This window comes from Hemiscyllium ocellatum, chromosome 4, assembly GCF_020745735.1.
Source record: "Hemiscyllium ocellatum isolate sHemOce1 chromosome 4, sHemOce1.pat.X.cur, whole genome shotgun sequence".
Classification (NCBI taxonomy): Eukaryota; Metazoa; Chordata; class Chondrichthyes; order Orectolobiformes; family Hemiscylliidae; genus Hemiscyllium; species Hemiscyllium ocellatum.
In genome coordinates, this window is record NC_083404.1 from 124,822,123 (window position 1) to 124,840,197 (window position 18,075).

Genomic DNA, 18,075 nt, shown 5'->3' on the forward strand with positions numbered 1-18,075 from the left:
TTTCTGGGGAGTAACAGTTTTGTTTACATTGAGCAAGGTTTATGGATAGTTGTGCATTAGGCTTAAGGTCAAAGAATCTAGATGATTTTTCTTTGGCTTAGGGGAAACACTGACAGCTTGGGAAACTTTTTTTGTTTTAATTTTCAGAAACTTTGGGTAAAGTTAGCTGTGTAAAGAAGTTGCACCTGAAGAAAAAGGACAGACGATAGGGGTCGATGTCACGGAGGACCTCAAGGAGGTGAAGGGCCAGCAAGCCTCGCTCTTTGCCTCGGAGGCCTCCAAGATAATCTTCCAGTCCAGGGTCCGCTCAGTGGAGCAGGACGAGACGTGCTCATGTTTCTTCTTCCAGAAGGTGCACAAAGAGAGCTCCATGCTCAGCAGCCTGAAGGAAGAAGATGGCTCGATAACGTCATCTCAGGCTGACGTCATGAGGATCAGTAAATCCTTCTATGCCAGTCTGTATGATGCAAAGGCGACCGACAGCGCGGCCTCCCAGTCATTCCGTGTCCTCTGTCACGGTGGTCTTAGACGACAGAACACGGGAGAGGCTGGACCAGCCGCTATCTCTGGACGAGCTGACCAAGGCCCTCGAGTCCTTTGAAAAGAATAAAACTCCAGGAAGCGACAGCTTACTGATCGAGCTCTATTCTGCTCTGTGAGACTTGATTGGCCAGGACCTGCTGGAGGTGTATGTCAGTATGCTTCGGTCAGGTACCATGAGTGAATTCATCAGGAAAGGCATCATCACCCTCATCTACAAGCGGAAGGGGGAGAGGGAGGAACTCAAAAATTGGAGACCAATCTCACTGTTGAATGCGGATTACAAAATCCTGTCAAAGGTAATCGCCAACCGGGTCAGGTCTGCTCTGGAGTCGGTGATTCACCCTGACGAAACCTGTGCTGTGCCGGGCAGGAAGATCGCTGAGAGTCTCGCACTCCTCAGGGATACGATCGCCTACGTGCAGGACAGGGGGTTGGACACTTGCCTAATCAGCCTCGACCATGAGAAAGCCTTTGACAGGATATCATACAGGTATATGAGAAATGTTCTCTCCAAAATGGGCTTTGGGGAGGGAATCTGCAATTGGATCAGACTGCTCTACACCGACATTGTCAGTGCGGTCTCAATCAATGGGTGGGAATCAGATAACTTCCCAGTCAGATCTGGAGTCAGGAGGGCTGCCCTCTCTCTCCTGCCTTGTTTGTGTGCTGCATCGAGCCATTTGCTGAGTCCAGCAGGAAGGATGCGAGCCTGAGAGGGGTGACTATTCCTGGCAGCGGGGGCCTGCCGGTTAAGGCCTCCCTGTACATGGATGACATCGCCGTTTTCTGCTCGGATCCGCTGTCCGTGCGCAGACTCATGTGCATATGTGACCAGTTTGAACGGGCCTCGGGGGCCAAGGTAAACCGAGGCAAGAGCGAGGCCATGCTCTTCGGGAACTGGGCCGACTAATCCTCGATCCCCTTCACCGTCAGGACCGACCACCTGAAGGTGCTGGGTATTTGGTTCGGGGGGGCTGGGGTGTGCGCCAAGTCTTGGGAGGAGCGTATCAGTAAAGTGAGGCAGAAACTGGGCAGATGGAAGCTACGGGCGCTCTCCATCGCGGGAAAAAACCTGATCATCAGGTGTGAGGCACTGTCATTGCTATTATACGTGGCACAGGTCTGGCCTATTCCCAGAACCTGTGCTGCTGCAGTCACCCGGATCATCTTTCAGTTTATATGGAGGTCAAAGATGGACCGGGTCCGAAGGGACTCGCTGTACAAAGATCTAGGCAACGGGGGAAAAAATACACCTAATGCCACCCTCACCTTGATGGCCACCTTTGTGCATCAAGCTGTGCGTGGATCCCCGGTACTCAAACACCAAGTGTCACTACATACTGAGGTTCTACCTGTCCCCGGTGTTGTGAAGGATGGGCCTGGCCTCGCTGCCACGGAACGCTCCAAGTAGTTAGACCGTTCCGTATCACCTGTCCTTTGTGGAGAAGTTTATGAAGAAAAACACCTTTGACCACAAGTCCATCAGGAAGTGGTCAGCACGTAGTGTCCTTGAGATCCTTTGGGAAAAGGAGAGGGTGGATCCTATCGAGTGGTTCCCTGAGCAGACTGTCAAAGCCATTTGGCAGAATGCCTCATCACCAGAACTTTCCAACAAGCACCAAGACATGGCTTGGCTGGTGGTGAGAAGGGCTCTGCCTGTGAGATCCTTTATGCACGCCTGGACTCTCAGCTGCACCGCACACTGCCCTCGAAGAGGCTGCGGGGGGGACAAGACTGTCACACACCTCCTTCTGGAATGTGCCTACGCAGAAGAAGTCTGGAGAGGAATGCAGTGGTGTTTGTCGAGGTTCGTCCCGAGCAGCGCCGTGACGCGGGACTCCGTGCTCTACGGCCTGTTCCCCGGGACGCACACCGAGACGAACATCAACTGTGCCTGGAGGATCATCAACTCGGTGAAGGATGCTCTCTGGGTGGTTCGAAACCTGTTGATCTTCCAGCTGAAGGAATTGACCCCGACTGAGTGTTGCAGACTGGCACATTCCAAGGTCCAGGACTACGTGTTGAGGGACGCGCTGAAGCTCGGGGCAGCTGCCGCCTAGGCGCAGTGGGGAAAGACCACCGTGTAACGTCTGCCTGCCTAAAGAAGGACAGGGGGCCCCATGCAGTCATTTGGGCTCTGCTGACGCCTCAGCTACAAAATGTAATTGTACAGACCTGTAAATAGGAACGATTACTCTGTTTCGGTCTGCAAAGAAATGAAATGTTTACATATGTACAGCATGTGCACTAGTGTAGATCATCAAAGTATTTTATGAAGAAAGTATATTTTTGAAATATAAAAAACGGAATTGGTGAGCCCACATTTCCATTACTGTGTGCATCCTTAGTCTCTTTATTTAAGAAAGGCAGTAAATACTGTGGAAGAAAGTCAGAGGAGGTTTGTTAGATTGAAAGTCAGGATCAGTGGGTTAAAAAGGAGGAAGTGAGGACTGCTGATGCTGGAGATCAGAGCTGAAGATGTGTTGCTGGAAAAGCGCAGCAGGTCAGGCAGCATCCAAAGAGCAGGAGAATCGATGTTTCGGGCATGAGCCCTTCTTCAGGAATTCCTGAAGAAGGGCTCATGCCCGAAATGTCGATTCTCCTGCTCCTTGGGTGCTGCCTGACCTGCTGCGCTTTTCCAGCAACACATTTTCAGAATCAGTAGGTTGTCTTATGAGGATGGGTTGGACAGGCTGGGTTTACTTTTACTGGAAGTGAGGAATAATTTGATTGAAGTATATATGATCCTGAATGGTCTCAACAGAAAAGGTGTGGAAAAGGCTGATAGCTCTAGGGATGGTGGCTCAGTGGTTAGCACTGCTGCCTCATAGCCCTAGGGACCTGGGTTTGATTCCAGCCTGGGTTGATTGCTGTGTGGAGTCTGCATGTTCTCCCCATGTCTGCGTGAGTTTTTTTTGGGTGCTCCAGTTTCCTCCCATAGTCCAAAGATGTGCAGGTTAGGTGCATTTGCATGCTAAAAGTGTCCAGGGATATGTAGGCCAGGTGGGTTAGCCATGGGGAACGAAGTGTTCACCGAGATATAGTTGTGGGGAGGTGGGTCTGAATGGGATGCCGTTCAGAGGGTTGGTGTAGACTTGATGGGTCAAATGGCCCGCTTTCATGCTCTTGTGATTGAGTCCAGAACTGGAAGGCACTGTTTTAAAATTAGGGACTATCCTTTTAAGACAGCGATGAGGAGAATTTATTTTAATGGAAAGGTTGTGTGACTTTGGAATTTTCTGGCAGAGAAGGCAATGGAGGCAGGGTCATTGAATAATTTAAAGGCAGAGTGGAAAGATTCTTGTGAGCTAAATAAATCAAAGATTATCAGAGGTAGATGTGAATATAATAGTTTAAACACAGACAGATTTGCTATGATCTTATTGAATGGTGGAGAAGCTTTGAGGAGTGAAATGGTTTAGTTCTGCTCCTATTTAATGTTTGTAAATTCCTAAAACTATTGTCTTTACTTTTAAGACATTACATAAAACAATAAAGCAGAATCACAATCATAATCAATTCTTTAAAGCTGGGATGTTCCCTGTTCTTTACTCTGGTGGATGCCCTTCTGTTGATTGTACTTCACTTGCTACAACTTTCTCTAGATGACAGGAGCAATGTTAAGACACCCATGTTAAACCTGTTCCACCAAATGGCTTCTCCCCATAATTGCTGGGAATGTGAAGACTTTTGAGCAAGTGCCTTCAATACTGAGTCAGAAAAGCTGTCCTATCAAGCAGCAGTGGCATGCTGTCTCCTCCTAATGGGGGTGGGACGCTTCAGGACTCTCTGCAGTAAAGAGGTGATACAGAAAACTAAAACCATGAAACCATTCAGGAGAGCACCGCACAGAGTCTCTCGGCCAGCGCATCTCCTCAAATCAGCACGCGCACTTCTGCCAAGTACGGTTGTTGCAAAGTGGTGTTTCCATCCTCTGATGAAAGAAAATCTTTCCCATGTTTCCTGCAGTATTAAATAGGACCTTATGACAGCAAGGCAGGAAAGGTACTCTTACTCCAGAATGAACAGGGAATCATGAATAATATGGAAGGAGGCCATCATGCTGAAGTCAGCTGTTTGAAAGAGCAACCACATGGGATCAATGTGGATTTCACCAGTTTCCTCATTTCCCCTCCCTCCATATTATCCCAGTTCCAAGCCCCTAACTCAGCATTGCCTTCTTGACCTGTCCATCTTCCTTCCCACCTATCCGCACCACCCTCCATTCTGACCTATCACCTTCACCTCCACCTTCATCTACCTATCACATTCCAAGCTACCTTCCCCCAGCCCCCGACCCATAAGTCTCATTCCCAATGAAGGGTTTTTGTCCGAAACATCGATTCTCCTATTCCTCGGATGCTGCCTGACCAGTTGTGCTTTGCCAGCACCACACTCTCAACTCTTATCAATCTAGCATCTGCAGTCCTCACGTTCTCCACAGAGTCATTTAAACACACATGGACAGGGAAATGAAGAAGGAGTTTGGTACGCTTGCTTTATTGGTTGGTGCATTCAGTGTAGGAGTTGCAATGCCATGTTAGAACATAGAACACAGAATATTACAGCACAGAAAAGGCCCTTCAGTCCTCGATGTTGCGCTGACTTGTGGAACCAATCTGAAGCCCATCTAACTTTCACTATGTTGTGGTTCTGTTCACCGAGCTGGGAATTTGTGTTCCATAGCTTGGTGAACAGAACCACAACAACGAGCACCCGAGCTACAAATCTTTTCACAAACTTTGAAAACCTACACTATTCCATTCTAGTTCATATGCCTATCGAATGATCATTTAAATGCCCTTAAAGTTGGTGAGTCTACTACTGTTGCAGGCAGTGCGTTCCATGCCCCTACTACTCTTGGAGTAAAGGAATTACCTTTGACATCTGTCTTATATCTATCACCCCTCAATTTAAAGCTATGAGCTCTTGTGCTAACCATTGCCATCAGAGGTAAAAGGCTCCCCCTGTCCAACCGATCAATCCCTCGGATTATCTTATATATCTCAATTAAGTCACTTCTCAACTTTCTTCTCTCTGACAAAACAGCCTCAAGTCCCTCAACCTTTCCTTGTTTGACCTTCATTATAAGATCAAAAGCTCTTCCCCTCGATTTCCACACCAGAAGAAATAAATTTCTCCTTAGTCACTACCTTGTCAAATCCTGTTAACATTTTCAACACCCTGATCAGATTACTAAAGTGTATTTTTAATCAGGGTGTTCAGACCCATATTGAGGGCAGTGGGACTTGAACTGGAATAGGGGTGTTCCCAGTGTCACATGTGAAACCCTTAGCGAGGTAGCAGCAGGACTCAAACCTGCAACCTTTTGATAAAATTACAATCCTCTTAAAGATCACACTTGTCCATCCACTCATGGCCCATGCAAGAGCCCAACTCTTTTATTATTTTCTTCAATTGGATCAGACAAATTATGACTCATGTCTGGGGCAGGTGGGACATTTCAGCTGGTTCTTTGAGCCCACAGGCAGAGACTGCTACTGCATCGCAACCGCTCCTCCTCCATCTCTTAAACTCCAGGCTGCTATCTATGAAAGCTTTCTGTTTAACATTTTCGCACTCACCTCTTTTTTCCCAGCCATCTCTTTGAAAGCTCCTTGACACACCAAGTCTCTCACCTTAAAGCAACAATTCCAATGTAACGCCAGTTTCTGCTATTACAAAATGTCAGGTGACAGTGAATTCATCAAGTTTCTATGGGGTAAATGTGATATAGACTGGAAAGCCAAGGAACAAATTTTTTCAAAGCCAAGAGAAAGCAGTTTATATACTTCATTTACTCTGACCTTTCCAGAGCCAGCTTCTTCCTAAACATTCACAATGCAACATTAGGTTCTGTTTGTTCCAACTTAATTTACTTCTGTCCCTTAAGTCCAGACTTGAAATTGCAACTTGGGATATTGATTGTCCCTGTTAATTACTGAGAGATACTTTGCTCAATATTTTACTTCAATTATTTGCAAAGTGTCACTATTATTAATTTAAAGACATCAGTGTGAACAGAAGCATAAATTAATAATGTTGTTCAACACTCCATAAGGTTCCTCCGACTAAAAGGCTAAACGAGAAATGTTCTGGTAACCAGAACTTAAAGTGGAAATGAAAATCTTGAGAGAGCAAAGTTGGCTAGGGAAGGCCATCGTGGGAGGAATGTTTTGCTGGAATCTGAGTTAAGAGTACTAGGAATCCCTCCAGTGAGGAAGCAGGCCCTTCGGCCCAACAAGTCCACACTCTCACCCTCCAAAGGGCAACCCATCCAAAACCATTCTCCGACACTATGGGCAATTTAACATGGCCAATTCACCTAATCTGCAAGTTTTTGGATTGTGGGAGGAAATCAAAGCACCCAGAGGAAACCCACGCAGACACAGGAAGAAGGTGCAGACTCCACTCAGACAGTTAATGGAGGCTGGAATTGAACCTGGGTCCCTGGTGCTGCGAGGCAGCAGTGCTAACCACTGAGCCACGGTGCCACCCATAAGTTGGCATAAATAATCTATACCTCAGTAAGCTCTGGATGCTCAATCATTGAGTATAGCCAAGGCAGAAATCAATAGATATTTGGACACAAAAGTAATTAAAGGTAATGGTGATAATATCGGAAGTAGGGTTGAGTTAGAAGCTCAGCTATGATCTTATTTTATGCTGGAACAGACTCAGAGTGCCAAATGGATTGCAGTTCTCACTTTTTAGGTTTTCATGTTGTTGCTTCTCGTATTCTACTTATTTTGGAGAAACAAATCATTTTCTTTCTTATTCTGGACAATGTATACACAGGGACAGGGACAGGAACAACAGGAGAACGCATTATGAGGGATGAAAAAAAAGAGAAGAGGTACAAAACATCTTTAAAAAAAAGATGAGGGCATGCAGTGTTACTATTGAAATGAAATTGAGCCGAACTTGTAAAAACCTATAGATAACATCAGAAGGAGGAGGCTTAGGGGTGTAAGTGGTCCCACAGATTTGAGGTTCTGAGGAAATAAAGTGAGCAGACTGTATAATTAGCCTTGGTTTGATCACATGAGGCTGCAGGAAAATGGAAGGTATTTTGCAAGTTAGGAAAATGAATGAAGAAATAGTATCAATCAGAGCACTGATAAAGGAAAAAGAAAGAGATGGGGCAGGCTGAGTAAATTGAGAGATATCAAAGAACAAACATTTTGTTCTGAGCACTTTAAAATATTTAGACGGTTTTATTTCCAGTATTTAGTTATTCCAGTCCATTTAATTGGTTTGTGAGTTAAATAATTGATCAGATTGGCTCTTATCTAGACTGAGGTAAACAAATTCCTTGATTTCTGCCATTCAAACTCTGCTTATCTCTGTATTTCCTATATTTGTATCTTCCGAGACACTCTTAATGTGACTCGTGCACAAAGCATCATTTCAAATGTCAGTGAGTCACTCAGAACGCTGATGCAGATTTTAAAAGTGGACAGTACTGATGAAATATCTGAAATGTAATAATCTTTTAACTGCTGTCCTCCATAATGGAGGAATATTCTTTCTGGAAAATGTCTTAGAAAAAGTTTATTGAAAAGATTGGCTCAAACAATGGATTGGATCATTGATAGAGTGGAGTTTTTTTCTTTTACTTGGACTCTGTATGAGATCTCATTCACTTTATCCATCCAATGTCAGCATCCAATATGATCTCTTCAACACAAACAAAAACAGAATTTGCTGGAAAACCTCAGAAGGTCTGGTAGCATGTGTGGAGAGAAATCAGAGTTGATGTTTCAGATCGAGCGACCTTTCCTCAGATCACGTCTTCAGCTGTGTGCAAGAACAAAGCTCAACACCATGGACATCCATGACACCAGTTTGTAGATGATCGTTCATGCTGTACAGAACATGTAAAGGACATGCTCGACATTTTCGGGCTGTCTTTAAACATCATTTAAATTCAGTCCCCCCATCAATATTCCCCTACCAGTTGACCGTCTCCTGTGTTAGCTACATAGATGGGTCATTCTGGAATCTGTGCAACACTTCCCAATGTGTCACATGCCTCTCTGCTTTTCGGACGTTACTCCACTCCTAACTTCAATGCTGCTCCAGACTTCATTACTTTCGGCTAGTTCTCACCTTCCTGCCTATTCAGCCATGGGCTAACTCAGTTCCAAATGCTTGGTCAGGCTTAAATCATTATTTTGCCTTGACACGATAAAGATTTTTTCAGTCAACCTCTCTCATTTGACTCATTCAGAGTCAAACAAAGCAGATGTGTGCAGGTTCAATTCTTGAGACCTGATGAAGTAGCTCATTTTCATTGTGTCAATATTTCAGGTACTATAACTGCTGCCTTTCATTGGGGAAGGGAAGAAATGAGCCAGTGTTACTCTGTCGAATTGAAGCTGGCGAGTATCATTGTGTGGGTACCGGATGAGGGTAGGAACAGCAATAATCTAGTAGTTGATTCTCTCAATCTATGCTGTAAACACGGCTGAGATAGCTCAGTAGGAGCCAGTGACTTGAGGAGATCAGGGGAGTTGGTTACTGAAAACAAACATAATGCTGATTAATGCAAAATAAGCTCATATTTTACTGGAATATGTTGTGGTTCCGTTCGCCGAGCTGGGAATTTGTGTTGCAGATGTTTCGTCCCCTGTCTAGGTGACATCCTCAGTGCTTGGGAGCTTCCTCCGCTTCACAGGAGGCTCCCAAGCACTGAGGATGTCACCTAGACAGGGGACGAAACGTCTGCAACACAAATTCCCAGCTCGGCGAACAGAACCACCACAACGAGCATCCGAGCTACAAATCTTCTCACAAACGTTGAGTACTGGAACATACTGAGAATGACTTAATGTGTTAAAATAGCTTATTTTCTAGGGCCCCTGCTGTATTCAAAAGGGAAAGCCTTCAATGGCATCAATAAAGGGTGTTTGACTGAAGTTGAATATTAATAACACATTTGAAGGCTTTGACTGTTGAGAGTAATTAACCTCCTACAGATAGGTTATTGCTGGTGACAGACTGAACTCTTGCATGCTACTTTGCTTATTCTAGGTTATCCCACCACGAGCTGAATAATTTGAATCACATCAGTTATTTAGTATTTGACACAGCCCTTGAACTGATTACACTTTTAGCCAAATATTCTCTCGCCTGGTAAATAAACGCAGCAAGCAATTTTAGCAAGCCCAGGTCAAGGCTCTGCCTTTTAATGTATCCCACACAAAATCCTTTCAGTAACTGAACAAGTCAGGGGCTTGTGCCGTTAACTTGAGTGCTGTTGGCTCATGAAACATAATGTACATCAAAAAATATACTTGGATGCGAGATCCTTGAAGTCTATGAGGTTAAAAAAGAGTGATGACATTCAGGGCAACAATAAATGCAATCCTGGTTATCTGACTTCCTGGAGCAGCCAGATCATTAAACCTATGAATTAAAGATTGACTCCAGTGAACCTTCTATCGTATAATCAAAACCAAAAATACTGGAAACATTCAGCAGATCAGATGGTGCCAGTGGATGGAGAAACAAGGTTATTGCTTCAGGTCAATGACTTTCTATCAGCCCTGGTTGAGCAGTGGGTGGCAATCAGGAGCAGGAATGCTGCTTAATTACTTTAAATCCTTCTTTTCTCACCTGGAGATCCTGATATCACTAAGATTATCCCCACCAATTCATCTGTTGTCCTACCTTCCCTTGCCACTCTTTCAGACAGGCTGTGACTCAAGAGCTGAAACTCTTCAGATCTTCAGGGCTCCATGGTTATAGTAGTAAAAAGCATTCTGGGAGATGTTTTCATCATTTTGGGATACACTTTTCCCACCACTGTTGACATAACTTGATTTGCTGTTTCCCTATTTCTGTTAGAGGTCATAACATTGGCCGACACAAGCAAGACTCAGCTATTTTTCGCCAGTTCCAGATGGAAGGAATTCCTCTTGGTCTGTAGACAACTTGTGTGTCTTTTCCTGTACGTGTGTTAACCAGTCAGCAGGGCGGCAGTTCTTGGGCCTGTGGCAAAAGTGTGGAAAATGTTTCAGCCTCTTTGTTTCCAGAACTTTCCAGAAGGAATGGCAACTAGGTTCACTCACCTCCATCCACCTCTTGCACTCTTAGCTACCTTCTCCCCAGCCCCACCCACCTCCCATTTATTCCTCCACCTCGGAGGCTCCCTGCCTCATTCCTGATGAAGGGCTCCAGCCTGAAATGTCGATTTTCCTGCTCCTCAGATGCTGCCTGACCTGCTGTGCTTTTCCAGCACCATTCTAATCTTCACTCGTTTCCTTTGACCATTCTACTCCTGTTGTAACTTGCTTCCTTATGTTGGTGGGATCAATAGCAGAAAGCGGGTACAGATCATCCACTTCAGTAGACCTTGTGTAACCTGACCACTGCCAAGACTGAATTTGAACAAATCAGCTCAGGATCACTCTGTGTGGCTCAATATCTAGCCTAGCGCTGCTGAACTAGTTGGGATTTTAGCTTTGAATTGGGCAACAAAATATTGCTTTGTTCAAAAACAAAAATTCTTTTTCTTGATGCTGCTTCTCAAATCTATGAACATATGAATTGTGAATAGGCCATTCAGCCCCTTCAGTCTGCTCAGCCCTTGGCTGGTCTGATTGTGGCTCCAACTCTATTTACCCATCTACTTCCAACCCTTGGACTCCCTGTCAATCAACAATCTATTTATCTCAGCTTTACAAATATTCAATGATCCAGCTTCCACAGAACAACAACTCACAGAGAAATATATCCTATTTCCATCTTAATTGGGAGATCCCTTATTTATAAACTCGATCTCCTAGCTCTAGTCTACCCTGGATGGGGAAACAACCGTTCAGGTCCTGTTAAATTCCCTGAAACTTCTCATTAAATTTACCTCTCTTTCTCAATTGGACCATAACCTGGTGTTGTGTGACTTCAGACTTTGTCAACTCCAACTGACAGAGCTCCAACACTATCCAACCTTCCTTCATAAGGTAACCCCCCCATCCCAGAAAACAGTCCAGTGAACCTTCTATAAACTGAATCTATTGCTATTATATCATTTCATAAGTAAGGAGGAGCAAAACTGTGTGCAGGACTCCTGATGATGACTCACTAACACCCTATATAATTGTAACAAAACGTCCTTGCTTTTGTATTCAAATTTACTCCTGATAAGCAACAACATCCATTTGCTTTCCTCATAACTTGTTGTATTTGCATATTAGCTATGTGTGATTCATGTACCAGGACAGCAGATTCCCTTGAGCTGCAGAGTTTAGCCATTCTTTTCCCATTTCTACTTATCTACTCTGATTTTTGATTTTTCGATGAAATTATATTTTCCCAAATTATACTTCAACTGCCATATTTTTGCCTACTCCCTTAAACTAAATTCCTTTGTAAACTTAATAGTCCCCCTGACAGTTTCCTTTTGTATTTAACTTCATGTCATTAGCCAATGCAGCAACCACGCAGTTCCTCTATCCAAGTCATTTATATCTAAACTATAAGTGGTTGAGGTTCTAACATTGACGCACTCCAATATAACTTCACGGGATCTTATACAATAGCGGCAATATTGATTTCTCCTATTTTCAACAAGTTTGAGTGATTGAAATGCCTTGAAAGGATAGCCCCCTAAGTTATTAATGTTGACTTTGGGCATGAAAATATACTTCAATGAATTCTGCTGCAAACTGCACGTATAAGGGCACTGGATGATCAGGGCAACACTGAGGATGGTGGTGCTAATCTTCATCATTGAGCAAGTTACAGATACTCTCACAGTTTTGTTAAGATTTAAAGAATGATCACTTTGGAAAGGTATAGGTGCTCATGAAAATTTAAGTTGATGAAATAAATCGGAGAACAAAACATTTTTTGTTAAATTCACATACTTTTTCCTGACCTCTAAATGGATTCCCTTTATGTCTCCTTTTGAAAGAAGCCTGGAATGTTATGTTACATTATTCAATCGTTTCTAAATGTTACAATTCTGTTTTCTAACCTACACCCTGAACTATTCACCCATATTTACTTGCCATCTTTGGCTCCTGGTTTGGCAATACTAGGATGTTATGTTTGATAACCTTGTTTTCAAAGTCCTCCTATCTCTGCACAAACTATTCCTTCAGTTCTGGCTTCCTGCACATCCCCAGTTTCAAACTCTGGGTGTGGGAAATTGTGTCGCACAAATTTGACCGAGTGTTTTGAAGAGGTGACTGAGAAGATAAATGTGGGCAGTGTGGTAGGACTTTAGCAAGGTTCCACATGGCATACTGGCTAATAAGGTTAGATCACCTGGAATCCAGAGAGAGCTAGCCAATTGGACACAAAACTGCTTGACGATGGGAGACAGAGGATGGTAAAGAGTTGTTTCAGACTGGAGGCCTGTGACCAGCAGGGTTCCACAGGAATTGTTACTGCATCGACTTTTATTTGCCATTTATATAAAAAGTTTGGATGAGAATTTGGGAGACATGGTTAGTAAATTTGTGGTGACATCAAAATTCGTTGTGTAGTGGACAGTGAAGAAGGCTGTCTAAGAGTTCAATGAGACCTTGATCAACTGAGCCAGTGGGACAAGGAATGGCAGATGGGGTTTAAATTAGATAAATGCAAAGGGTTGTATTTTGGTAAGGCAAACCAGGGCAGGACTTACACAGTAATGATAGGGCCCTGTTGAATGTTGTCGAACAGAGAGATCAAGGGGTATTGGAACATAGTTCCTTGGAAGTGGCATCAAGGGTAAACACGGTGGTGAAGAAGGCATTTGGCACACTTGCCTTCATTGGTCAGAGCATTGAGTACAGAAGTTGAGATGTCATGTTACAGCTGTGTAAACATTGGGAAGGCCACATTTGGAATACTGCATATAATTTGATTGCCCTACTATAGGAAGGATGTTATTAAACTTGAAAGGGGGCAAATAAGATTTACAAGGATGTTACCAAGACTGGAAGGTTTGAGTTATAAGGAGAGGCTGGATAGGCTGGGACTTTTCTCCTTGGAGCATCGGAGTCTGCGGGGTGACCTTACAGAGGTTTATAAAATCATGAGGAGCATAGATATGGTGAATAGTCAAAGTCTTTTCCCCAGGGGAAAATTTAGAGGGCATAGAATGAAGGTGAGATGGTAAAGATTTAAAAGGGACCTGAGGGGCAACGTTTTCACATAGAGGGTAGTGTGCATACAGAATGAGTTGCTCGAAGGAGTGGTAGAAGTGAGTACAATTACAATCTGTCAAAAACATTTAGACAGGTACATAGATAGGAAAGGTTTAGAGAGATATGGGCCAAATGCAGGCAAATGGGACTGGTTCAGTTAAGGAAACCTGGTCGTCATGGATAAGTAGGGTGGAAGGGCCTGTTTCCAAGTCCTATAACTCCATAACTCTCTGCCTTATTAACAACAGCATCCACATCTGTCAGCTCCGAAATCACTTTGGGTTTCTTCCTTTTTCCATTTCTTTCTGCTTCTTTAAGGCACTCCTTGAAAAATAGTTCCTTGATCAAACTTTTGGAGATCTGTCTGCATATTCCTTTTGAGTGGCACAGTGTCAGATTTTGTTTGATAACGTTTCATTGAAGAGTCCTGCAACATTTTACTTCGAAGGTGTTACGCAAATGCAGGTTGTTGGGATTCTGGTTTCAGTTGCATGTGGTACAAAGCTGAGATCAATGCAAAGTAGAGCCAGGAGAAATGGGGCAAAGGAAAAACGGGCAAGTAAACAATCACTGGACTAGGTACGGGACAACGTAACCGGGCACCAAACGGTCACAGAGTAAGGAAGAGTGATAGTGCATGAAGAAACACCGAGGGAACAACCTTACTGACAGTTAAATGGGATCAAAGAAAGTAACAAGAAACCGTTTCAAATGAGGAAAGTCTTCAACACAAAGCCCATTTCACTGTGAACACGGCAAGATTAAAAAATGTCTGAATCTGAGGAAGGTTAATTCTATTAACCTCCATTAATCAACCACTGAGACCTTTTAAATTAATTGGGAAGGTTTTGATGGATTTTTAATTGCACCAGCCTAATCCACAGTTCTTACACGATAGGTTAAAATCTCATTAAGTGTTCTAAATGCTACTTCAATGGCGTTGGCATTTTTCTTTGCATTATTTTTGTAAGTTTCTGTATTTGTCTTTGGTGTTACTTAGCTCCATGGAGACATCAATATATTTCAGGTCAACTGGGTTGAGTACAGTTGGGTATTGTCACCAGGTGAAGATATGCGATGAAGAGTGGGTTTATTGATGATCCAAAAGGTCAAGAGTAGAAACATGCAGCTTTGATTCTTAGCCTTTTCTAGGTGAGTTTGCCTCAGCCATTGCTGTTGGAAGCTGCATTGGTGGAGGTGCACGGAGAGGGGAGAGGGGCAGTCAGGATGTTACTACCAATCACGATCCTCTGGCAGAAGGTGGGAATGGGCATCTGTGCGGGTAGTGATTGTGTCAGACTTGCACCACAACAACTGGCATTTACATAGCGCGTTTATGAAAGGAACCATTCCAAGGCACTTCACAGGAACACAGTTGATGAACAAATGAGGCTTGACACTGAGGAGACATTAGGCACAATTTTACTGATGGCTTCCCACCCTGCCAAAGGAAAAGTTGCTGAGAATGTATCCCTGCTGATGCCATGGGCTACAAGACCAAAAGACCTAGGATCAGACATAGAACATTCGGACCATCAAGCCTAATCTGCCATTCAGTGAGACCATGGCTGATCTGATTATCCTTGACTCCACTTTCCTGCCTTTTCCCAAAAATCCTTGATTCCTTCAATGCTGAAAAATCTGTTGATCTCAGCCTTGAACGGAACAAGATTAAATGGAAGGGTGAGCTGTGAGGAAGATACAGAGATACTTCATTATGGTTTGGACAAGGTGAGTGGATGGCAGATGCGTGGCGGTTGGAGTATAATTTGGATAAAGGTGAGGTTATTAATCTTAGTAGCAAAAACAAGAAGGCAACTGATCTGAATGGTCATTGAATGGAAACAGGCCCTTCGACCCACCATGCCTACACTGACCAATAAACACGAAACTACATTCATCCCATTTACTTGCACTTGATCCATATTCTCCGGTGCCCATGCATTTTGAGTGCTCACAGATAGTTTTTAAATGTTGTGAGAGTATCTGCCTTCACCACCTTTTCAGGTAACACATTCCATACTTCTACTACCATCTAGGTGTAATTTTTTTATTCTCAGATCCCCTCTATACCCCTTACTCCTCATCTTAAACTTATGCCATGGGGGAAAGATTCTCACGGTCTATCCTAACAAAGCCTCTCATATTTTGTATCCCTCAATCAGATCCGCCCTCAGCCTCCTCTGCTCCAAGGAAAACAAATCCAGTCTTGCCTTATAACTGAGAATTTTCATCCCAGACAACAACCTGGTGAATCTCCTCTGCATCCTCATCCCTCCAATAGTGTGGCAACCAGAACTGCACACAGTATTCCATCTGTGGTCTAACTGATGCCTTATGAAGTTGTAACAAGACTTCGTTGGTCCTGTATTCCACACCATGGCCAATGAAGGCAAGTATCCCATATGCCATCTTCACCACTGTGTCCACCTGTGCTAACACCTTCAGGAATGCAAGGACTTGTATCCCTTTATTCCACAGTACTCCTTGGTAGCTACCATTCATTGTGCATCTCCTTCCCTTATTAGGCCTCCAAACATTCATCACTTTGCACTTACATTCCATCTGCCATTGCTCTGCCCAATCAGACCATCCTCCTCACTGTCAACCATGCCACCAATTTCATCTGCAAATGTACTAATTATACTTTTTTCATTCACATTCAAGTCATTAATGTACATAATGTAACATAATGTACATAAAGAAACAGCAAGGGTCACATCATGGAGCCTATGGTACATGGCTGGTCACCCGCTTCCAATCTCAAAAACATCCCTTCAGCATAACCATTTGCCTTGTATTTGCAAAACAATTTTTGATCTAATTTGCATTTACCTTGGATCCAATGGTCTCATATCCCTGGAGAAAGTGAGGTCTGCAGATACTGGAGTATCAGAGCTGAAAATGTGTTGCTGGAAAAGTGCAGCAGGTCAGGCAGCATCCAAGGAACAGGAAATTCGACGTTTCGGGCATAAGCCTTATGCCCGAAACGTCGAATTTCCTGTACCTTGGATGCTGCCTGACCTGCTGGCTTTTTCAGCAACACATTTTCAGCTCTCATACCCTTGGACCATCCTTCGAGGTGAGACCTTGTCAAAAGCCCTAGTAATTTCACATAAAACACATAAACTGCAATTTTGGTCTCTTTCCTATTGGAAGGATATTGTGAAACTTGAAAGAGTTCAGAAAAGATTTAGAAGGATGTTGCCAGAGTTGGAGGATTTGAGCGATAGGTAGAGGCTGAACAGGCTGGGGCTTTTTCCCTGGAGCATGACAGAAGTTTATAAAATCATGAGGGGCATGGATAGGATAAATAAACAAGGTCTTTTCGCTGGGGTCGGGAAGTCCAGAACTAGAGGGCATAAGTTTAGGATGAGCGGGGAAAGATATAAAAGAGACCTAAAGGGCAACTTTTTCACGCAGAGACTGGTGCGTGTATGGAATGAGCTGCCAGCTGTGGTGGAGGCTGGTACAATTGCAACATTTAAAAGACATCTGGATGGGTATATGAATAGGAAGGGTTTGGAGAGATATGGACCGGGTGCTAGCAGGTGGGACTAGATTGGGTTGGGATATCTAGTCGGCATGGACAGGTTGATCTGAAGGGTCTGTTTCCATGCTGTACATCTCTATGACTCTGTGCTGCTAATATATTGATGCTACCCTTTCTAAAAACTCAAATTATTCAAGATTTCCCTTGACAAATCTGTGCTTATTGCTCTGGATCGATCCCTGCCTTTCCAAGTGTTGATTAATCCCATTGTGTCTGAATTTGTTCCAATAATTTCCCTCCCACTGATGCCAGACTAACTGGTCTGCAATTCCCTCACCTATTCCTGCTGTCCTTCTTGGAAAGAAGGAACCACATTAGCTCTCCTCCAGTAATCTGGCACTTCACTTATGGCTGTGAACTACTAAATATCTCCACCCGGGCCCAGCAATCTCCTCCAATGCCTCCCATAGCAGCCAGGGATACATTTCACCAGTGTCTGAGGATTTATGCATCTTTATGCCCCAATACATCTAATACCTTTGCCTTATTAATTTTAATGTGTTTAGAACCTCATCAAAACTGATATCTCCATCTACAATGTTTTTCTCCTCTGTGAATACAAATGAGAAATATTAATTTAAGACCTCATCCATGTCCACAGTCTTCATACACAGCTTGCTCCTTTTGTCTCTACCAGGTCCCACTCTTCCTGGCTGAGACCTGAGCAGAGTAACCTGCCGTGTGCTCTCCACTATCCTCCTCAGAATTGCGGCTGGATAGAGGACGACCCTTGATTGACCACTTAAGGTTCCCGACTAGGGTTAGGGTAGGTGTGCTGTGGTGTAGTGGTAATGACACTGGCCATGTAAACTAGAGCCACAGGTGAATGTTTTTGGG

At 43.8% G+C, this 18,075-nt stretch overlaps 1 protein-coding gene across 5 annotated transcripts in view; it reads left to right on the forward strand.

The window, feature by feature from the left end:
• The window catches only part of LOC132815087 (receptor-type tyrosine-protein phosphatase mu-like), an 888,844-nt gene that overhangs the window by 172,529 nt on the left and 698,240 nt on the right, over positions 1-18,075 (forward strand). The window lies entirely within an intron of this gene.